Source organism: Pinus tabuliformis, chromosome Q (genome assembly GCF_031772625.1).
Source record: "Pinus tabuliformis cultivar Carrire ecotype Pingquan chromosome Q, CPIR1, whole genome shotgun sequence".
NCBI lineage: Eukaryota > Viridiplantae > Streptophyta > Pinopsida > Pinales > Pinaceae > Pinus > Pinus tabuliformis.
The window spans coordinates 754254454-754272716 of record NC_142296.1 but is presented as its reverse complement, the minus strand read 5'-3'; positions in this window follow the sequence as shown (position 1 = coordinate 754272716).

The following is an 18263-nucleotide window of genomic DNA, read 5'->3' as shown; positions in this document are numbered from 1 at the left end:
ACATGTTATTCCTTTCACGACTTTCCCAATTGATTTCTCTTGTCAACATGCATGATTCATGCCTATCATGTTTCTCCATAAAACTAGCGATTTTCCTGATTTGACAACTTTTTTCCATCTTCCATATATCAACATGCTGAAAGATAGATCTTCAAATATGCAACCACTGATACATGGACTCCCCATATTCAACACTCACAGGGAGTGAACATATGGATTGTTCAGAATAAACATATGATCCAGCTCTTTGGCTGGATCATCTTGGACCTTGAAATCTTCCATAGTAGATTCATCATGAAATTTTGACTATAAAAAACCTGAAATAAATACCACGGAGACTTTCTCATTTACTTGGTAATATTGCTTTTGTTTTCTTCTCCAGACCTTCTTGTACGTGATATTAGGGTTTTCCTTCATGGAATATTCCATCTTGTTAAAATTGGCAACCAGGGCAAAACTTCATGTGGGTCATCTTATTCATGGCTAATAATATTTTTATTAGATTCCTCTCGTCGAGAGGTGTAGTATTGATATAAATATCATCCAATTCCGATAAGTATTCATGGAGATATGAATTTATTTTGATTATGGAATTATTATCAAGCTGACCTACAACTCATGTAGGCTCAGAAGCCCAACAGTCGCATCTATTCACCCACCAACGTTGTGTATAAATATAAGAGGACTTTTCCTCATTTGGACTCACTCATCTCATCACATCTCTCTCTCTCTACTGCGCAGATATGAGTCTCTTCTCTACTGCGCTGAAATGGGTCTCTCTCTCTCACACATGTGAAGCCGAAAACTGTTGAAACTGAAGCTACAACTGCAGAAGCAAAGATTGACTTGTGTGGCCTAGAAGATCTCCTCATCTGAACCGCGTTGTAGGTTCATCTGAACCTCCTCTGGAAGCCGAAACTTTTGGTGGTGGAATGAAGTCAATCTGACTGTCAGTTTGTGAGATATGGTCTGCCCTAGTTTGATAATGAAGCCGCTAATGTTGATGCTACTGATCTAGGGTTTGCTACTGCTGATATAAATCAAATTTATTGTACTATTTCTCTCTGCTGAATTATTGAAGATAAAAGAAGATTTGATCAAAGGGTTTCCCCACACATTGTGGGGTTTGTCCCTGGCTAGCTGCCACATCTTGTGTCTCTTGTCTTGGCTTGTTTTCTGTCGATCGTTTAATGTTCTATCTGCACTTTACTTTATGTACATGTGATTGCTAATCGGTGGAATATAATAAGAAAAAGAAGTAAACTGTTATAAGCATAGAACATACCATAACTTAACATGGTATCAGAGCTGAGGTGAAGACAAAGCCCGAGCAAGAGCAAGAGCAATCATTGAAGAGAAGATTGGCAAGGCTATCCTAAAAGAACTATGGGGTCCTCAACACTCTTTCCTGCCGAAGACAAGCTCCGTGAGAAAGCTGACTATCACAGATGAAATATGTCTATCGATCTAACTCTTGAAGATCAAGGAGTGTTGGACCATGTAAGAGGCAATATTGTTGAGCCTTCATCAAATGCATCTGCTGCTGCCTGGAACAAATGGAAAAATGGAGAAGTCAAAACAAAGAAGATCATCCAGTACTCTATCGACAAGCACTTGGTGGCCTACATCTCTGATCTAGACACCTCCAAGGAAATCTACAACAGACTGGTGAGTTTATTTAAAGTTAATGATGCAAATCAAGTTTTGTTTCTTAGAAATAAGCTGAGGGAAATTTTCCTATCTCAAGGAAAATATGTGGTAAAGATATTGGAAAGATTCGGTATGATGGACTGCAAGCCTGTGACTACCTCGAGGATCTTAACTTTTAGAAGTTATATGGTAGTGATGTCAGACCAGACTTGGGAAATGCCTCTGAGTTTCAAAAACTCATTCGCATTGATGTTCTTGGTGAACCTCCATCCGAACATATGTTTTGCAATTAGCATTGTGAGCTCATATTTGGTTGAGCCTCACTGGATTTATGCCAGGAATCTTCTGAGATGTCTTCAGGACACAATCTCTCATGGATTAAGATACACTGTCGGAGATGTGAGACTACTTGGATATACTGATGTTGATTGGGTAGGCAGTGTGGTGGACCGTAAGAGCACTTCCGGGTGCTGTTTCACCTTGGGATCTGCTTCGATATCCTGGATGAGCAGGAAGCAGAAGTCGGTGGCTTTGAGCACCGCCGAAGCAGGATATATTGTTGCTAGCATAACCTCGTGTGAGGTAGTCTGGTTGCGAAAGCTCTTCAATGAGTTGTTTGGATTTACATTGGATACCACTGTGATTCTCTATAACAACCAGAGGTGTGATTCGATTATTGAGGAATCCCGTATTCGTCGATTGCTCCAGCAGATAGACATCATCTTGGATATGGTAAGTTGATGAGCAAGGAGGATCCATCGCATTAAGATGATGTACAGGTTGATACACCTTGTCAAAGCCCCGAGGAAAGATCTAATCTGTGATTTTCCCAAACGACTTGGAGTCGGTAAGAAACCCTTGTACAAGGGTCCTGCATGTTGCATACATTGAGCTCTGGGAGCTCTGAGGGCTTGCGGTTATTACTGGAGCAACCTACGACCACAGGGTGACTCACCCTCCCCTGGTGGTACACACTGGAACAAGATGATTTGCTCTCTTGTGGGACAAGATGATTCGCTCTTTTGTGGAACAGGATGATTCGCTCTCCTGTGTAGCAGGATGATTAGTTCTCCTATGAGGCCTGAATTGATGTGTTCTCCATGGCGATTGTAGCAGGATTGATGTGTTCTCCTGTGAGGCCTGGATTGATGTGTTCTCCATGGCAATTGTAGCAGGATTGATGTGTTCTCCTATGAGGCCTGGATTGATGTGTTCTCCATGGCGGCCTGGATTGATGTGTTCTCCATGGCAATTGTAGCAGGATTAATGTGTTCTCCTGTGAGGACAGGATTGATTAGTTCTCCTGTCGAGGCATCCTACCCATGCAGTCTGGGACTCATGGGAAGTACCTCTCATCTGATCAATGAGCAGGGAAATGAAGTTAGGGACCATAGTAGTACCGATGGACGCATCGTTGTAACTACTATACTCCCTACACTAGGATGACCTCCATTGATCTGGGATCAATGATACTGGTCTGGGACCAGTGGTAGGAGTTGTACCATACTATGACGCTGACTTCGGGTCGGTTGAGACTAGTCTGGGATCAGTGGTACATACTCTGAGACTGACTTTGAGTCAGTGGAGGATGATATTGGTCCGGGACCATTAGAGTTGTACTCACTATGACGCTGACTTTGGGTTGGTTGAGACTGGTCTAGGACCAGTGGTACATACTCTGAGACTGACTTTGAGTCAGTATGATACATCCTCGATCATTTCTTCTTCTTCATAATTCGGACAAAAGCAGAGTAGAACAGAACAATGCAAGAGCAGAGCTGAACAGAACAAAACAGTACAGATCAGTGCAGGGCAGAACAAGACAAAGCAGATCAGGCAAAATAGAGCAGAGCAGGGCAAGGGTCAGGCTGTACAAGGCAGTGCATTTGATGGATGAATAGTAACGACCGATTAATAGATTGCAGATGAAGTTCTCCATGGTTGAGAGGGAGTGTTAAAATTGGAAACCAGGGAAAAACTTCATGTGGGTCATCTTATTCATGGCTAATAATATTTTTATTAGATTCCTCTCGTCGAGAGGTGTAGGATTGATATAAATATCATCCAATTCCGATAAGTATTCATGGAGATATGAATTTATTTTGATTATGGAATTATTATCAAGCTGACCTACAACTCATGTAGGCTCAGAAGCCCAACAGTCGCATCTATTCACCCACCAACGTTGTGTATAAATATAAGAGGACTTTTCCTCATTTGGACTCACTCATCTCATCACATCTCTCTCTCTCTCTACTGCGCAGATATGAGTCTCTTCTCTACTGCGCTGAAATGGGTCTCTCTCTCTCACACATGTGAAGCCGGAAACTGCTGAAACTGAAGCTGCAACTGCAGAAGCAAAGATTGACTTGCGTGGCCTAGAAGATCTCCTCATCTAAACTGTGTTGTAGGTTCATCTAAACCTCCTCTGGAAGCCGAAACTTTTGGTGGTGGAATGAAGTCAATCCGACTGTCGGTTTGTGAGATATGGTCTGCCCTAGTTTGATAATGAAGTCGCTAATGTTGATGCAACTGATCTAGGGTTTGCTATTGTTGATATGAATCAGATTTATTGTACTATTTCTCTCTGCTGAATTATTGAAGATAAAAGAAGATTTGATCAAAGGGTTTCCCCGCACATTGTGGGGTTTGTCCCTGGCTAGCCGCCACATCTTGTGTCTCTTGTCTTGGCTTGTTTTCTGTCGATCGTTTAATGTTCTATCTGCACTTTACTTTATGTACATGTGATTGCTAATCGGTGGAATATAATAAGAAAAAGAAGTAAATTGTTATAAGCATAGAACATACCATAACTTAACACATCTTGTACCTGCAATCATGAGTTATATGCCCAGATTTATGGCATTTGTAACACTCAATCTTGGGCGTGAATGATGGAGAAAATGACATATAATTTCTATTGGAAAAGTCATTTTGAAATTTGTCTTGCGATCCTATAAACTTGTTTCTCATTTTTTGATGAGTTCCTTGATAATAATCCCTATCATACATCTTGCAATCCCTAGCCATATGCTTAAATTTAGAACATGAAAAATAATAACCATTAAACATGCTAGGGTACTCGGATGAGATGTCTTGTCTTAACCATCTTCTAATAAAATTATTTCTTGGAGGAGGTATAACCTTTTGTTGATCCTTGTCCTTTATTACTTTAGAATTACTTCTTGGATGACCTTTAATCTTCTTTTTTCCTTCACTTGGCCTTTGATGGGTCTTGTTGTCAGGCTTCTTATCAAACTTTTTGGTGCAGAGACTTGGAGCTTGTGTCTTCCTTGGATGAAGGTTCATTTGTATAACAATTACTTGTTTTGATGCATGGAGATCTTCAAAAACTAAGAATATTGTCCAATGTATGTGTTTTGTTCAACCTTTTATTCAAATTGTAAACTTCAGCCCTTAATGATATGATTTATTCTTCTTGTTTCATGCAATCCAATCCTTTTGAATTTGATACTTTGTTATTCTTCAATTTTTTGGCTTCTTTTTCCTTTATCTCTACATGGGTAATTGCATGTTGCTTTTCATGATCCTTCCTTTCAACACCCTACATTTTCTCCTTAAGCCTCTTTATTTCTACAACATCTACATCAAGTTCCTTTTTCTTTTGATTGACTTCTACTACAGGTTCCTCTAACTAACATGTAAAGTTTTTGTCCTTCCAATTTCCCGCTTGAAGTCTTAGAATGGAAACTTCTTCTTCGAGTACCTGATTTTTCTTTCTTGCTTTGTTAAGATCACATAATGCATTGATCATTTCTGCTTCCAAATCTACTACTTCATCTTCCTCATTTAAATCACAATCATCATTGTCATCTCCTTCTTAATCTGTTTGCTTCTACGAGTAGAGATCATAGAGCTTATTCCAAAGACTTTTGGCTGATGAGAACCAATAAACTTTGGCTTTTACAGGGTTTGGAAGAGCATTGACAATGGAAATCATGGATTTTGTATTGTACTTTCTATATTCTTCAGTAGATGTGTCTCCAGAAACAATAGATTGCCATACATGATATCCTTGAGCTTGCAAATGGACTTTCATTCTAGATTCCCATATTTCATATTTAGCTTCATCGAATTCAGGAGTTGGTGGACCAACTTGATTCACATCATTAACTACAACACTGGAGACTTACTTTGATTCTTTCGAATGTTAGGTGGCTTTCTTCTTTAACTTTTCCATATTTGCATTTTGAGATCTGCTTTCTTACTGTTAAGCTGCAACTGAAGGAACTTGCTTTGATACCAATTGTTGGAAATACTGAGAGGGGGGTGAATCATAATTTCCTTCCAATTAATTAATTTTTAATCTTCAGAGCATTAAATTCACATCATCATTATATCAAATATAAATCAACATCATAGCACATGAACAACACTATTCAATAATGCATGACAATAAAGATAGTACACAGATATTTTTAGGTGGAAACCCTTCTAGGAGAAAAACCACCTAACGCTTCTTAATATTTGTCTTCAATAATTTACATCAATAGGAATCTCCCTCTTCCAATATTTTCAGCATCAACTGAAGGAGGCTCCAACTTGAAGGACGCTCCAATGCTCTGATTTACCAACTCTAACCGGAAGGACGCTCCAATGCCCTGTACAGGCTCCAACCTACCCTAGCGCCACCCTGCCACCCTGAAGCATTCTCAGGATCCAACCTACAGGAGAATCCACTTTCCAACCTTACACCATCCTGCCACTTTTCTCAGCAAGCTACCACTTTCCCTGAAGGCTCCAACCTTCAGCTTACCACAGCGAACCACGTTTCACAATTTTCAGACTAGATCCACCTGTGCTCAAATACAACAGTAAACTACAATACAAAATTTTCTTTATAAAATTTCCTCTTTCTTGATATGTTCATCAAACCCTAGCATCCTTGCAAAGCATGCTTCTCTGGAACACCCTGAAATCAATGAAAACCTTAGCATATCAATCAATATTTCTATTCATTAATCCATCAATATGATATTTATTTTTTCTCAAAAACCCTAGGTCATAGAACATCAATACTATCAAATCGTAGTATCAATAATCATCAGCTAATGCTTACTCAACAACACATTCTTACTATCAACCTTAGCACCTCGCATATCGTAATTTTAATCAATACATTTCAGATGCTTTATACCAGTATCATACACTAACTTCCAAGCTAGCAGCAACATCATGCACTAACATACCAATTAATTTCTCTACTCATACAATGCCTTAACAATATAACAGCACCAAAACTCTACTCATTGTACATATAAAACTTTAACTTAACAATTGAGTAGCACTCAACACTCTATACAGTTATGCATGAAACCAATGAATGATCTATGCTACATACAAAACCTAGCAATGCTCATACTTCTGACCTCTATGTAACATAACCTCAAGAGATCATCTCTAATTAATGCACTTAGAATATATAATAATCTAACAACCTAGCGACACAGGAACTCAGTCTAAACCTTTTCTTCAAAGACAGTAATAATCATGCATTGTCAATTTCATGGATTTCTCAGTTCTTTATCGTCCTCTTTCACACAAGTAACTATGCATAAATGACCTTTGATAACAACAAATATGACTCTCATAACACATTATCCTAGTGTATAATATTTATTGACAAATTATGGCACTTCAACAACATGTCCATTTAGCAATCAATGCAACAATCATATAGATAATTGTACTTTGAAAAATTAGTCCTGGCTACAAGTTTTATCATTGTAGCAACACTTCGTATGCTTGGTTTATGGAATGTTTAACACATTGGTGCTTAATACATTTAGACCCCAAAAGCACTACCATACATGATTATCTCTTGATTTGATGATTAATCAAATCCTTATGGCTTATCACAATCTACTAGGTTTTTACTTCCACACACATTCATCAACATCAATCATCAACTCATTTTGCCATTAATTCATATCACTTCAACACTTTTGAGTGATAGAAGGATCTTTGCTTCGCATGGCAGTGTCGATCCACAACTCATCACACTTGAAATTTCACACACAATCTATCTAATCATTAATAATCTACTAATGCGCATTGCATCTATTCATATGCATTTTGGCTTTTCACTTCAAAGTGATCTTTGATATAGTAAATTGGAAATTAATTTACTCATGATTATTTTCGAGCAAACAATCAAACGAGGATCTATGCCAATTACTTTGATCGATACTCAACTGCATATATCTAAAATTGATGTATTAATAATTAAATAGAAAATAGAAGCATGGAACACACAAGGATATTGGACATTTTGTAATGCATTGCATCCGAACATTTGTTTTACGATCACACCTCGTCGTTTTCATTACTCATTGAACTCATAACTCTTTCAATGGCCATCACACTATGCGCCAGTCAACGGCTCTTCGTTCCAGCATTCAATTCAACCCATAATCACTTCCAATCTGGCTGAGTCAATATGCACAGAATCTGGTTTCATCGATTTAGATCGATATGTCATTCAAATTTGATTCTAGGCCTAAACATCATTATTGACGCAAAGAATCAACTGCAAATCCCAAGTGTTCCATATGCCTACAATACAAAAAAGACGTTTATTGCCTTGTCTGATGCCACAAAACATGATTAAGAAGAGAACCCATTTTGACAGGGTGGACCTCCCAAGAGCCATTGTTTCCCAATATGAAAAAGAGTCAAATTCACACTTAAACAATCTACAAAAAGGGGCTCATAAATAGTTCCTTCATTCCAGACGTTGAAACTTTAATGCTAAGATAATAAGTCACAAAAACATGTGCCAAGATCTGGAAACCATCCCAGTGGATCTCGAATAAGATCAACAAACCACACTGCAAAGAATTTCAACAAGAGGGGTCGTAGTTCCCACGAGCTTCCTCAAGAATAGCTTCTTTTAGAACTGAATTAACTTCAGATTTTGTGCAAAGAAACCACAAAATGTTTTGCATTGCTTCGAACTCTGCCTTAGAACTCCAAGAAGAGACCAATAGCTAGAACCCAAAATAAATAAAATTGATCCAAAAGAAACCCTCTCAAATTTGACCTATTCTTTAGGTATCCATGATTGTTTTAGTCCCCAGAGACTTCATGAAATATTAGGTGTTTGATTCATGCATTTGTGATGTATATGAATTCCATTTTAGAGAGGAGAAAGGGTGGATCTCATTTGAGCTGACTTAAAAAAAAAAAAAATTGAGGGAAACCAAAATAAAAATTGAAATTGAAATTTGAATTTGATTTGGAGCCAAAACTTTTTGGACCAATTTTTATTTAACCTTTTAGGACCAATTTGATTTATAAAAATAAATGAATATCCCTTCCAACAACAAGATGGGAGAATTAACCTTTGATCGAGCATAACTCCCTATCCGAGATGAACTAAGAGGCATGCCATATACTATTGGAATCAGCACAATGAGGAGCATCCAACAATGGTGTTCTTAGGAGAAAATCCATTGATATTCATCCTCAAAGTCATCAATAAGTGTGGGTATTATAGGTATTTCTAGGGTTTCTCAACCATTGGAGATTCAATTAATGCAATCCAAACAGATATTAATAGCATTCAAGAACTGACATTGGCATCAATAATAACACCATTCGACACATTCTAAAATAAAAATATAGATAATTGAGAATCGAAAAGCGAAAGAAAGGGGAAAGAGAGGACCAAGGAGAGAAAACAAGAATCAATAAGGGCTTCAAGAGGAAGCAAATCTTGAAGGGAGGGAATCTAGTTCTTATTGATTTCCAACCTTCATCTCTATTTAGATTTCTTGTATGTTTCTCAATCTTAATGGATTCTCTAAATTTCCTATGATGATAATGATCATTTTCGGAAAGGACCCTAGAGTTTTCAGTGCAAAGTAGTGTTTGGTTTTCTTCAACTGCTCATCTAGAGATGAGGAACATGACTGAGTATGTTTAATGTCTTCCATGTGTTCTTGAATCCTCGCCTTGATGGAATGACCTAAATCACATTGAACAATATTTAGCCGACATTTCAAGCCAAATAGTGTGGTTAATCATCAATACCATAATAAAATATTGTAAAATTATACATATATATAATATAACATAGTAATAAAACCTAGCCCCAAGGGATAGCTCAGTGGTCGAGTTCTTGTTTCTAAGTACCTCACCTATCGAGAGGTCACGGGTTCAAATCTCCTCAACGCCCTTGGGGTTAGGTCTTGCTAGTTTGGCCAACAGGTAGATCCCTTCAGGTTGATCTACCTGGATTTTCCCGTGAACGTAGTGGTCACTCAGTGTCCATGAACCACCCTTAAAAGAAAAAAAACATAGTAATAAAACCTAATATAAGAAAATTATACCACACACACACATACACACATTGACATTAGCCCAGGTGGTTGGGAGGTTTAATGATAACCTCCCCACCCAAGTTCATTTCTCATTGACATGATGCATGATGCATGATGCTCATTTGTGAGTTACCTTTGTATTGTTCCATTGGGAGCTACCTATGTAATGATTATTGAATTTATAAATCTCTTGAGCATATTTAGGCATCATCATAAGTATTAAAACCTTACATTTCGGTACCCAATATAGATAATACCCATCAATTGCAATGAATCTCAACCCTTGGATACTGTTCATTTCTTATTTGGGTGAGTCTTGGGTATAACTAGAATCGTATGTGGTTTTCCTTAATAATAAAGGTTGATCATGTGGCTCGATAATTGTTATTCCTCACCACTATGGTCCAAGCAATCTTGCAAGCCACCAAATTGTGGATATGCTTGTCTAATAAACGACCTCTCACCTCTCAAGTCTTCTTGAGTCATGGTGAGAACATTGTTGTACAATCTACATAAAGAGATGAGGTTTTCCATTAAACTTTTCATAATTGCATGGAGAGAAGATATCAAGATGGTGCCCTCTAGATTGAATTATCTATCAAGCATCGAGAGGGATCAAATATCTCTAGGTGCAAACTTCTTTCATGAGTGATCAAATCTCTCTAGGTACAAACTTCTTTCTTGAGTGCAAAACTTGAGGAAAGATTTGCACCAAAGATTTGATCACTCTCGGAGGTTGATAGATCCAAAATTAAGATCGATTTGGGCTGATTTAATAATTAATAATTATAAGTATTTATTTTATTTTTATTTTTATTTTTATATAATTTCATTGAGTAAAAATGTTTTAAATTATATATATATAAAGTTAAAATGTTTAGATAACATAACAAGGCATTACAACATCTCGTTCATACTGGTCTAGAGAGTGTCTATTGGGGTAAAAATGTAATAAAAATAAATAAATAAAATATAAAATGTCTTGATTTTGATTGTGAAATGAGAGATGATGTTTGGGCATGTGGTATTGATGAGTCATGGTATTGGCCAATGGTATTGTAACAACATCTATTTACAAGTTAATAATATCCATGATAAAGTCAGGATAAATATCCATGGTTAAAAAATTTGTTATATTGTAAGTATTAAATTGTTATGTGTTTATTAATGAAATTTAAATATGGTTACAAAATTATAATTTTGGTTTATATGGTAAAAGATATTTTAATTTATAGCTATTATTTATATCATATACATATTTTTGTGACACAAGGGTTAGATATATCTCAAAATTAATGATAATTTTTTTGCTTTTAGATTTAACTATAAAAATGTCATAAAATTAAATTCAAATAAAATATTTATAAAATATTTTGATTGTGAAATGAGAGACGGTTTTTGGGCATGTGGTATTGATGAGCCATGGTATTGGCTCATAGTATTGTAACAAAGCCTATTTACAAGTTAGTAATATCTAAGGTAAAGTGGGCATGAATATTCATGGTTAGAAATATTATTATACTAAAAGGTTTTTTTGTAAGTATTAAAATTTGTATGTGTTTATTAATTAAGTTTAAATGTGGCTACATAATAATTATTTTAATTTATAAGATAAAATGGATTTTAACTTGTAACTATTGTTATATGTTGTATATTTTAATGTGATATGTATATTATGATTTTCTTTTATCTAAAAAAATATTCGTAATTTTATTAATAAAAACAAAATTACAATATAAAAAATGTCTTACAAATTCAACATATTAATATAAATTCAACATAGTGAGCCGACATGTAAAAATATTTATATATTTTCTTACATTACACCTAGGCTTCTTCCCTAATACTTCTCCCCTATGGATTCTAAAACGTCCACCCAAAAATATATTTTTTTGTTATTAAAAAAAATAAAAATAAATAGAAAATTGAATTGAATTTATATTGAATTGTGTCATCCATCTCACTTCATATGTATCAATTAAAAGAGTTTTGAGTTTTAAATTTAAATATTTGCATTAATATAATTTGATCACCTTAAAATTATTTTATGAAACCAATAAGGGAAGTTGGTTATGACTACATATAGTAAGCAAGTCTAGGATATTTTGTAGTGGTCGTTGTAAAGTATGTACCTGGTAACCCCAAGAGTTGGAGTTGTGGTGTAAGCCTTGTAAGGCATGTATACCCCCACAGTTCGTGGTAATCTAAAAACCACTTTGTATTTGCAGTGTCGATTTGTGGTAAGCCAAAAACCACATGTAAGAGTGAAGTGGAACAGAGATTCCTATTGGCATGGTTTAGGGTTAGCCGAGAAAACCCTCGGCTTCGTTGAGTTGGGTCTTCTGTGAGCCTTAGTGGCTGGAGTGCCCTAGTGGCAAGGTTGTGGCCCAGAGTGGTTGGAGTGCCTTTGTGGTTGAGTTGAGCCTTCATGATTGTGTTGATCCTTGGTCGTTGTGTTGAGTCGTGGTGGTTGAGAGCCCTTGTTGGCATGGTTGAGGGTGATCCGATAAAACCCACAGCATGGTTACGGATAATCTGATAAAACCCATGATGATATTGGAGGGGGATTTATAGGTACAGGTACATGTATGCAGTTATAATGGTTGACAGAACCATGTATGTGAAGGACATCCTACAAGACTGGCGGTTGCAGCGGTTGGCACCCATGCATTTCGGTGGATGGTTGCTCCTTTATATGGACATCAACATATTCTTTTATGTTTGACCACAACTAGACTTTGCAGATTGATATCGAGACAAGTACTCATTAAGGGGGTGTGTTGGAATATTAATTCCTACTTGTCTCAGTTGTGACTTTCTATGTAAAGAGTTTGTTCCTATTCTATAGGAGTGGTTTCCCTAGTTTGGTGTGTGGTTGAGATATTCTCTCAACCAAGTGATTGTGTGTCCAAGATAGTTTCCCTATCTTGAGACAACACTTCGTGTATATATGTAATATCTTATTTGATTAATGGAATATAGATTTCTTTATGGAAATTTAACAGATAATACATCAACTAGCCATAAATGAAATAATATATATATTATTTTGATATACGAATTTCGTCAAATAATTTGAAGAGATACTTTTGGAAGAGAATTAAAAATTATTAAGTTAATTAAAATATTTTCAATTAATATAAAATTATGGAAAGGAGTGGGATTGATAATATCAGAAAATTATTTATTTTTAGGTAATTTATAAATATTATAATAAATTAAAATGATAATTTAATTCAAATATTTTAATTGGGGTGATAACTCATAGGAATGATGATGTCGTGGTAGAATGGTCGGCCTTCATTTTAAGTCATGGTCGCCTCTAACGTGGCCCACTTCACATTCAACATTAAAATGACACTTCAAATCTAAAATATACCACCTTGTATGGCACTTAGCATTGATTATGATTGTGATGGATGTCTCCAAAACCAGTGCACGAGTATCCATATCCCGGTTGGGCCTCAAAATAGTCCTTATTCTCACTCCATTATTTACCAATACCTTCACATTACTTCCATATTACCTTCATTCCACCTCCACATCATTACATTTACCTCATCATTGGGTTATAACTATGATTTTCCAAAGTTTATTAATTCTTAACATTTTAAAGTGGATTTATGGTTAAACTTTAGAAAATAATATGCTTATACTTATACCTAACAATTAGAATGAGTTTGTTGACATGTGTAGGTACAAAGGAAGCTTCCAAGGCATCTTTATGTGGCCTTGAATGATAAAATTCGAATTTGATAAGATAAGCCTCATGGAAAAGATCATGATCTCATGGAGAAGATCAAGGACAAAAGGGGGTTATGTATCTAGATGGTTGAGAGATGTATGGAACTAAAGAGAGATTATTGGATCATCATTATGAGTTTGTTATCTCATCCCATTGTATAAATAGGAGTACCTCCTCCATTCCAAAGGGGAGGACTCTTGGAGCATGTATCCAACTTATGATGGAGTAAAATAAAGCTTCATTTTACATAAATTTCCATTCTATAGTTTTAGATATAAGTTGTCTTAATGTAGTATATGGAATAGTTTGTCACTTTGTTCTTAAGAGAATTGAGCTCACTCTAAAAGGATCAAAGAAACATTTTATTTCATAATAGATCTTATTTCATTTAATTTTTTAGATGTTTGAAGGTTTGTTTGTGATTGATGAATGAGTTTTAAATTAAAATCTTATCAGCATGTGAGGGGACAACCAAGGGTCTAAGTTAGGCTCTCTCTCCATTTGATTTGCATGATAATTGAAATTCATTCTTTTGCTTTTAAGTTTCATGTTATTTCATTTCTTAGGCTTATGAATGAATATTAGTTTAGTTTGGATCAGTATATGAGGGGACAATCAAGGGACTAAGTTAGTCTCTCTCTCTATTTGAATTTGAACAACAATTAAAATTCATTCTCTTGTATTTATTTCAAATTTTGGTTTTATGTAATCATTGATTTCTTTTCAATCTATAATACTATAGGGAAGGACAACCAGGACCTCCTTAATTAGGAGTCTCTTCCCTCGCATATTATATTGAATCAGAAATCATTTAGTTAGACATAGAGTTAGTTGCCTACTCCTGCATATATTTTGTTGGCATCATCACAAGCTTACGAGTTTCCCTGGTTGATATTTTAATGAAAGCAATTTAAGCAATTAAATTGCCCAACATTTTGGCGCCATTGTCGGGGACGTCATACACCATACACCATGCATTTCCTTACATCCATTCCATACAAGCTTATTCCCCTTCATTTCCGCAAATAAAACCCTGCTTCTATGGATATCATTGAGTCAAAGTCCTAGAGTCTAATTAACTTTGTAAAAACACCTAGAGGCTTGCATGCCTTAATGGCAAGTACTCTTGCCAATGAAAAATGGGAGTACATTAATATCCCTTGTTCGTTGGATCTTGTAGGTGACTCGACCACGACAAATTTATTCGTACCTACAAAGATGTGTTAGGCATCATGACTCCCATTGGAATCAATGGTGGGAGCTCTTGTGTTGGCTAGGGGCATTCATTAACGGCCACTAAGTCAACAACTTCTTGCTATGTTTGACATCGACACATTTAATCACATAGTAAGATTTGTGCCATCGAGCGTTGAAGACTTGAAGACCCATATTTTGTAGCAGATGAAGCCAATTTCCTTTCATTGTTTGTCATGACTTGACGACAAGTCACAAAATAAGGTTGGGGGGGGAATGTAACTTCTATATTTTGTATACCTTCCAAGCCTTATACATTTTCAGCCGCATTTAGCAGCAGATTCCGAACATTCAGCAGAAGATCCAACAGCAGATTTAGCAGTAGATGCAACAACAATAAAAGAATCACTTTTTCGATTTCATCCACCATTTTCACAACCAAGTAAAGAAGACTATGAACAACATTTTTACAGCCACACGTGCACAACTCTCATCTATTTTTGGAAGGGTAAGTTAAGGTATGATATTTTCTAACTTTTAATCATTAAATTCCTTGAAAAGTTAGAATAATAATTTTTGGAAAAACTTCACTTCCTTTCCTCATTTCACATAAGTGCCAAAACCATCCGTTTAAGGGGAGGGATACATTTACATGCATACTTTTTCACATTCATATAACATCCATATTCATATCTCACATTCTAAAACCCACTTATCTTCAAAATATATTCACTATTACATGAGCATACAAATGGCTTTGTCAAAAGTATTTAAAAGTTAATTGGATGCCAACACAATCATGGTTGTTACACAAGAACCAACCATGATGCATTCCAACAAAAATACTCTGCAATAAAAATCACATTATCAATATGCAAAAATCATACATCAAAATTGAATGCAACAAACAAAATATGGTTGAAACACAAGAACCAACCAAGTTGCAGTTCATCAAAAACGCTTTGCAAAAGTTAAATAAATGATATCATGCAGAGTTTAAGCCAAAGCTCAAGTATCAAAAAATAATGTAATAGATTGCATGAGGACATGCAATACCTACAGTTTGGGGGTATGTTGGGCCTCAAAATAGTCCTTATTCTCACTCCATTATTTACCAATACCTTCACATTACTTCCATATTACCTTCATTCCACCTCCACATCATTACATTTACCTCATCATTGGGTTATAACTATGCTTTTCCACAGTTTATTAATTCTTAACATTTTAAAGTGGATTTATGGTTAAACTTTAGAAAATAATATGCTTATACTTATACCTAACAATTAGAATGAGTTTGTTGACATGTGTAGGTACAAAGGAAGCTTCCAAGGCATCTTTATGTGGCCTTGAGTGATCAAATTCGAATTTGATAAGATAAGCCTCATGGAAAAGATCATGATCTCATGGAGAAGATCAAGGACAAAAGGGGGTTATGTGTCTAGATGGTTGAGAGATGTATGAACTAAAGAGAGATTAGTGGATCATCATTATGAGTTTGTTATCTCATCCCATTGTCTAAATAGGAGTACCTCCTCCATTCCAAAGGGGAGGACTCTTGGAGCATGTATCCAACTTATGATGGAATAAAATAAAGCTTCATTTGACATAAATTTCCATTCTATAGTTTTAGATATAAGTTGTCTTAATGTAGTATATGGAATAGTTTGTCACTTTGTTCTTAAGAGAATTAAGCTCACTCTAAAAGGATCAAAGAAACAGTTTATTTCATAATAGATCTTATTTCATTTAATTTTTTGGATGTTTGAAGGTTTGTTTGTGATTGATGAATGAGTTTTAAATTAAAATCTTATCAGCATGTGAGGGGACAACCAAGGCTCTAAGTTAGGCTCTCTCTCCATTTGATTTGCATGATAATTGAAATTCATTCTTTTGCTTTTAAGTTTCACGTCATTTCATTTCTTAGGCTTATGAATGAATCTTAGTTTAGTTTGGATCAGTATATGATGGGACAATCCAGGGACTAAGTTAGTCTCTCTCTCTATTTGAATCTGAACAACAATTAAAATTCATTCTCTTGTCTTTATTTCAATTTTTGGTTTTATGTAATCATTGATTTATTTTCAATCTATAATACTATAGGGAAGGACAACCAGGACCTCCTCAATTAGGAGCCTCTTCCCTCACATATTATATTGAATCAGAAATCATTTAGTTAGACATAGAGTTAGTTGCCTACTCCTGCATATATTTTGTTTGCATCATCACAAGCTTACGAGTTTCCCTGGTTGATAATTTAATGAAAGCAATTTAAGCAATTAAATTGCCCAACAATCCCTGCTCCTCGACATGTTTGTCATTTCTATTTTAGAATTTGTTCTTCAATTATTTCCTTGGAATGCCATGATTTATGGTTGTAAATTCTTCTTGCTTTTGTTAATGCCTAGGAGTATCCCTTAGGTCTTCCTCTCGAATTCATCCTCTTTGGAACTTGGGGAGGAACACCTTGTCGTGTTCTTTGGATCATATTTTGATTACTTAGATAGCTTTCACCTCTTCTGTGGACTGCATATCATTCGGCAGTCATCCTTTAAATGCATCCTCCCAGATCGTCTTTTCCTCCCTCCAATTATGATGACTTTCCAGTGAGTGTGATGTCGATGTTGTAAAGGAGATCGAGGTGATGTATGAAATTTCAGGGTTGAGGCTTCAACACACCATTTTCAAACTCATACGTGTCTGAAAATCGAAGCAGGGATTAATACAGTTGAGGAGGGAGGCCAACATGAAAGACAATGCATCCTTGACTTCAAATTGATGGATGGCCTTAAAGCATGGATCCTTGACACAGAAACACCAAAGGCTTCTGAAATCATTGTACACAATTGATTTGTATTATTATGTCAAGCTCGTCATGGGAAAGGTTTTGGTTGACAAGCAGGAGTCCATGGATAACAATCTTCAGAAGTTGGATGAGAAAAGGAGTTATTAATGGATGTTGAAGGAAGGTTGGAGAACCTCAAATTGGGAAAACCTTTAGGCCTAACAATGTTGCACTGATGCAAAAGATGCAGGCCATCCTAATGACCTAGATACTTCATTGTCTTCATGATTTTCACATTCCTCTTTTCCAGTTTTGTTATAATCCTTAATATTTATGTTTTTGTAATGATAACTATTACTATCTTTTTGGTTGGTTTTTCCTTGATATGGGACAATTATTCTCATTTTCTACATAATATCATTATACTCTACCCGAGTTTTTACACTCAGTTGGTTTTCCTTTCCCTAACTTCTTCATTGTCATTAATTTTTTTGGTGGTAGTATCCTCACATAAAGGTATGGTTGTCAGCATCACTATTGTTTG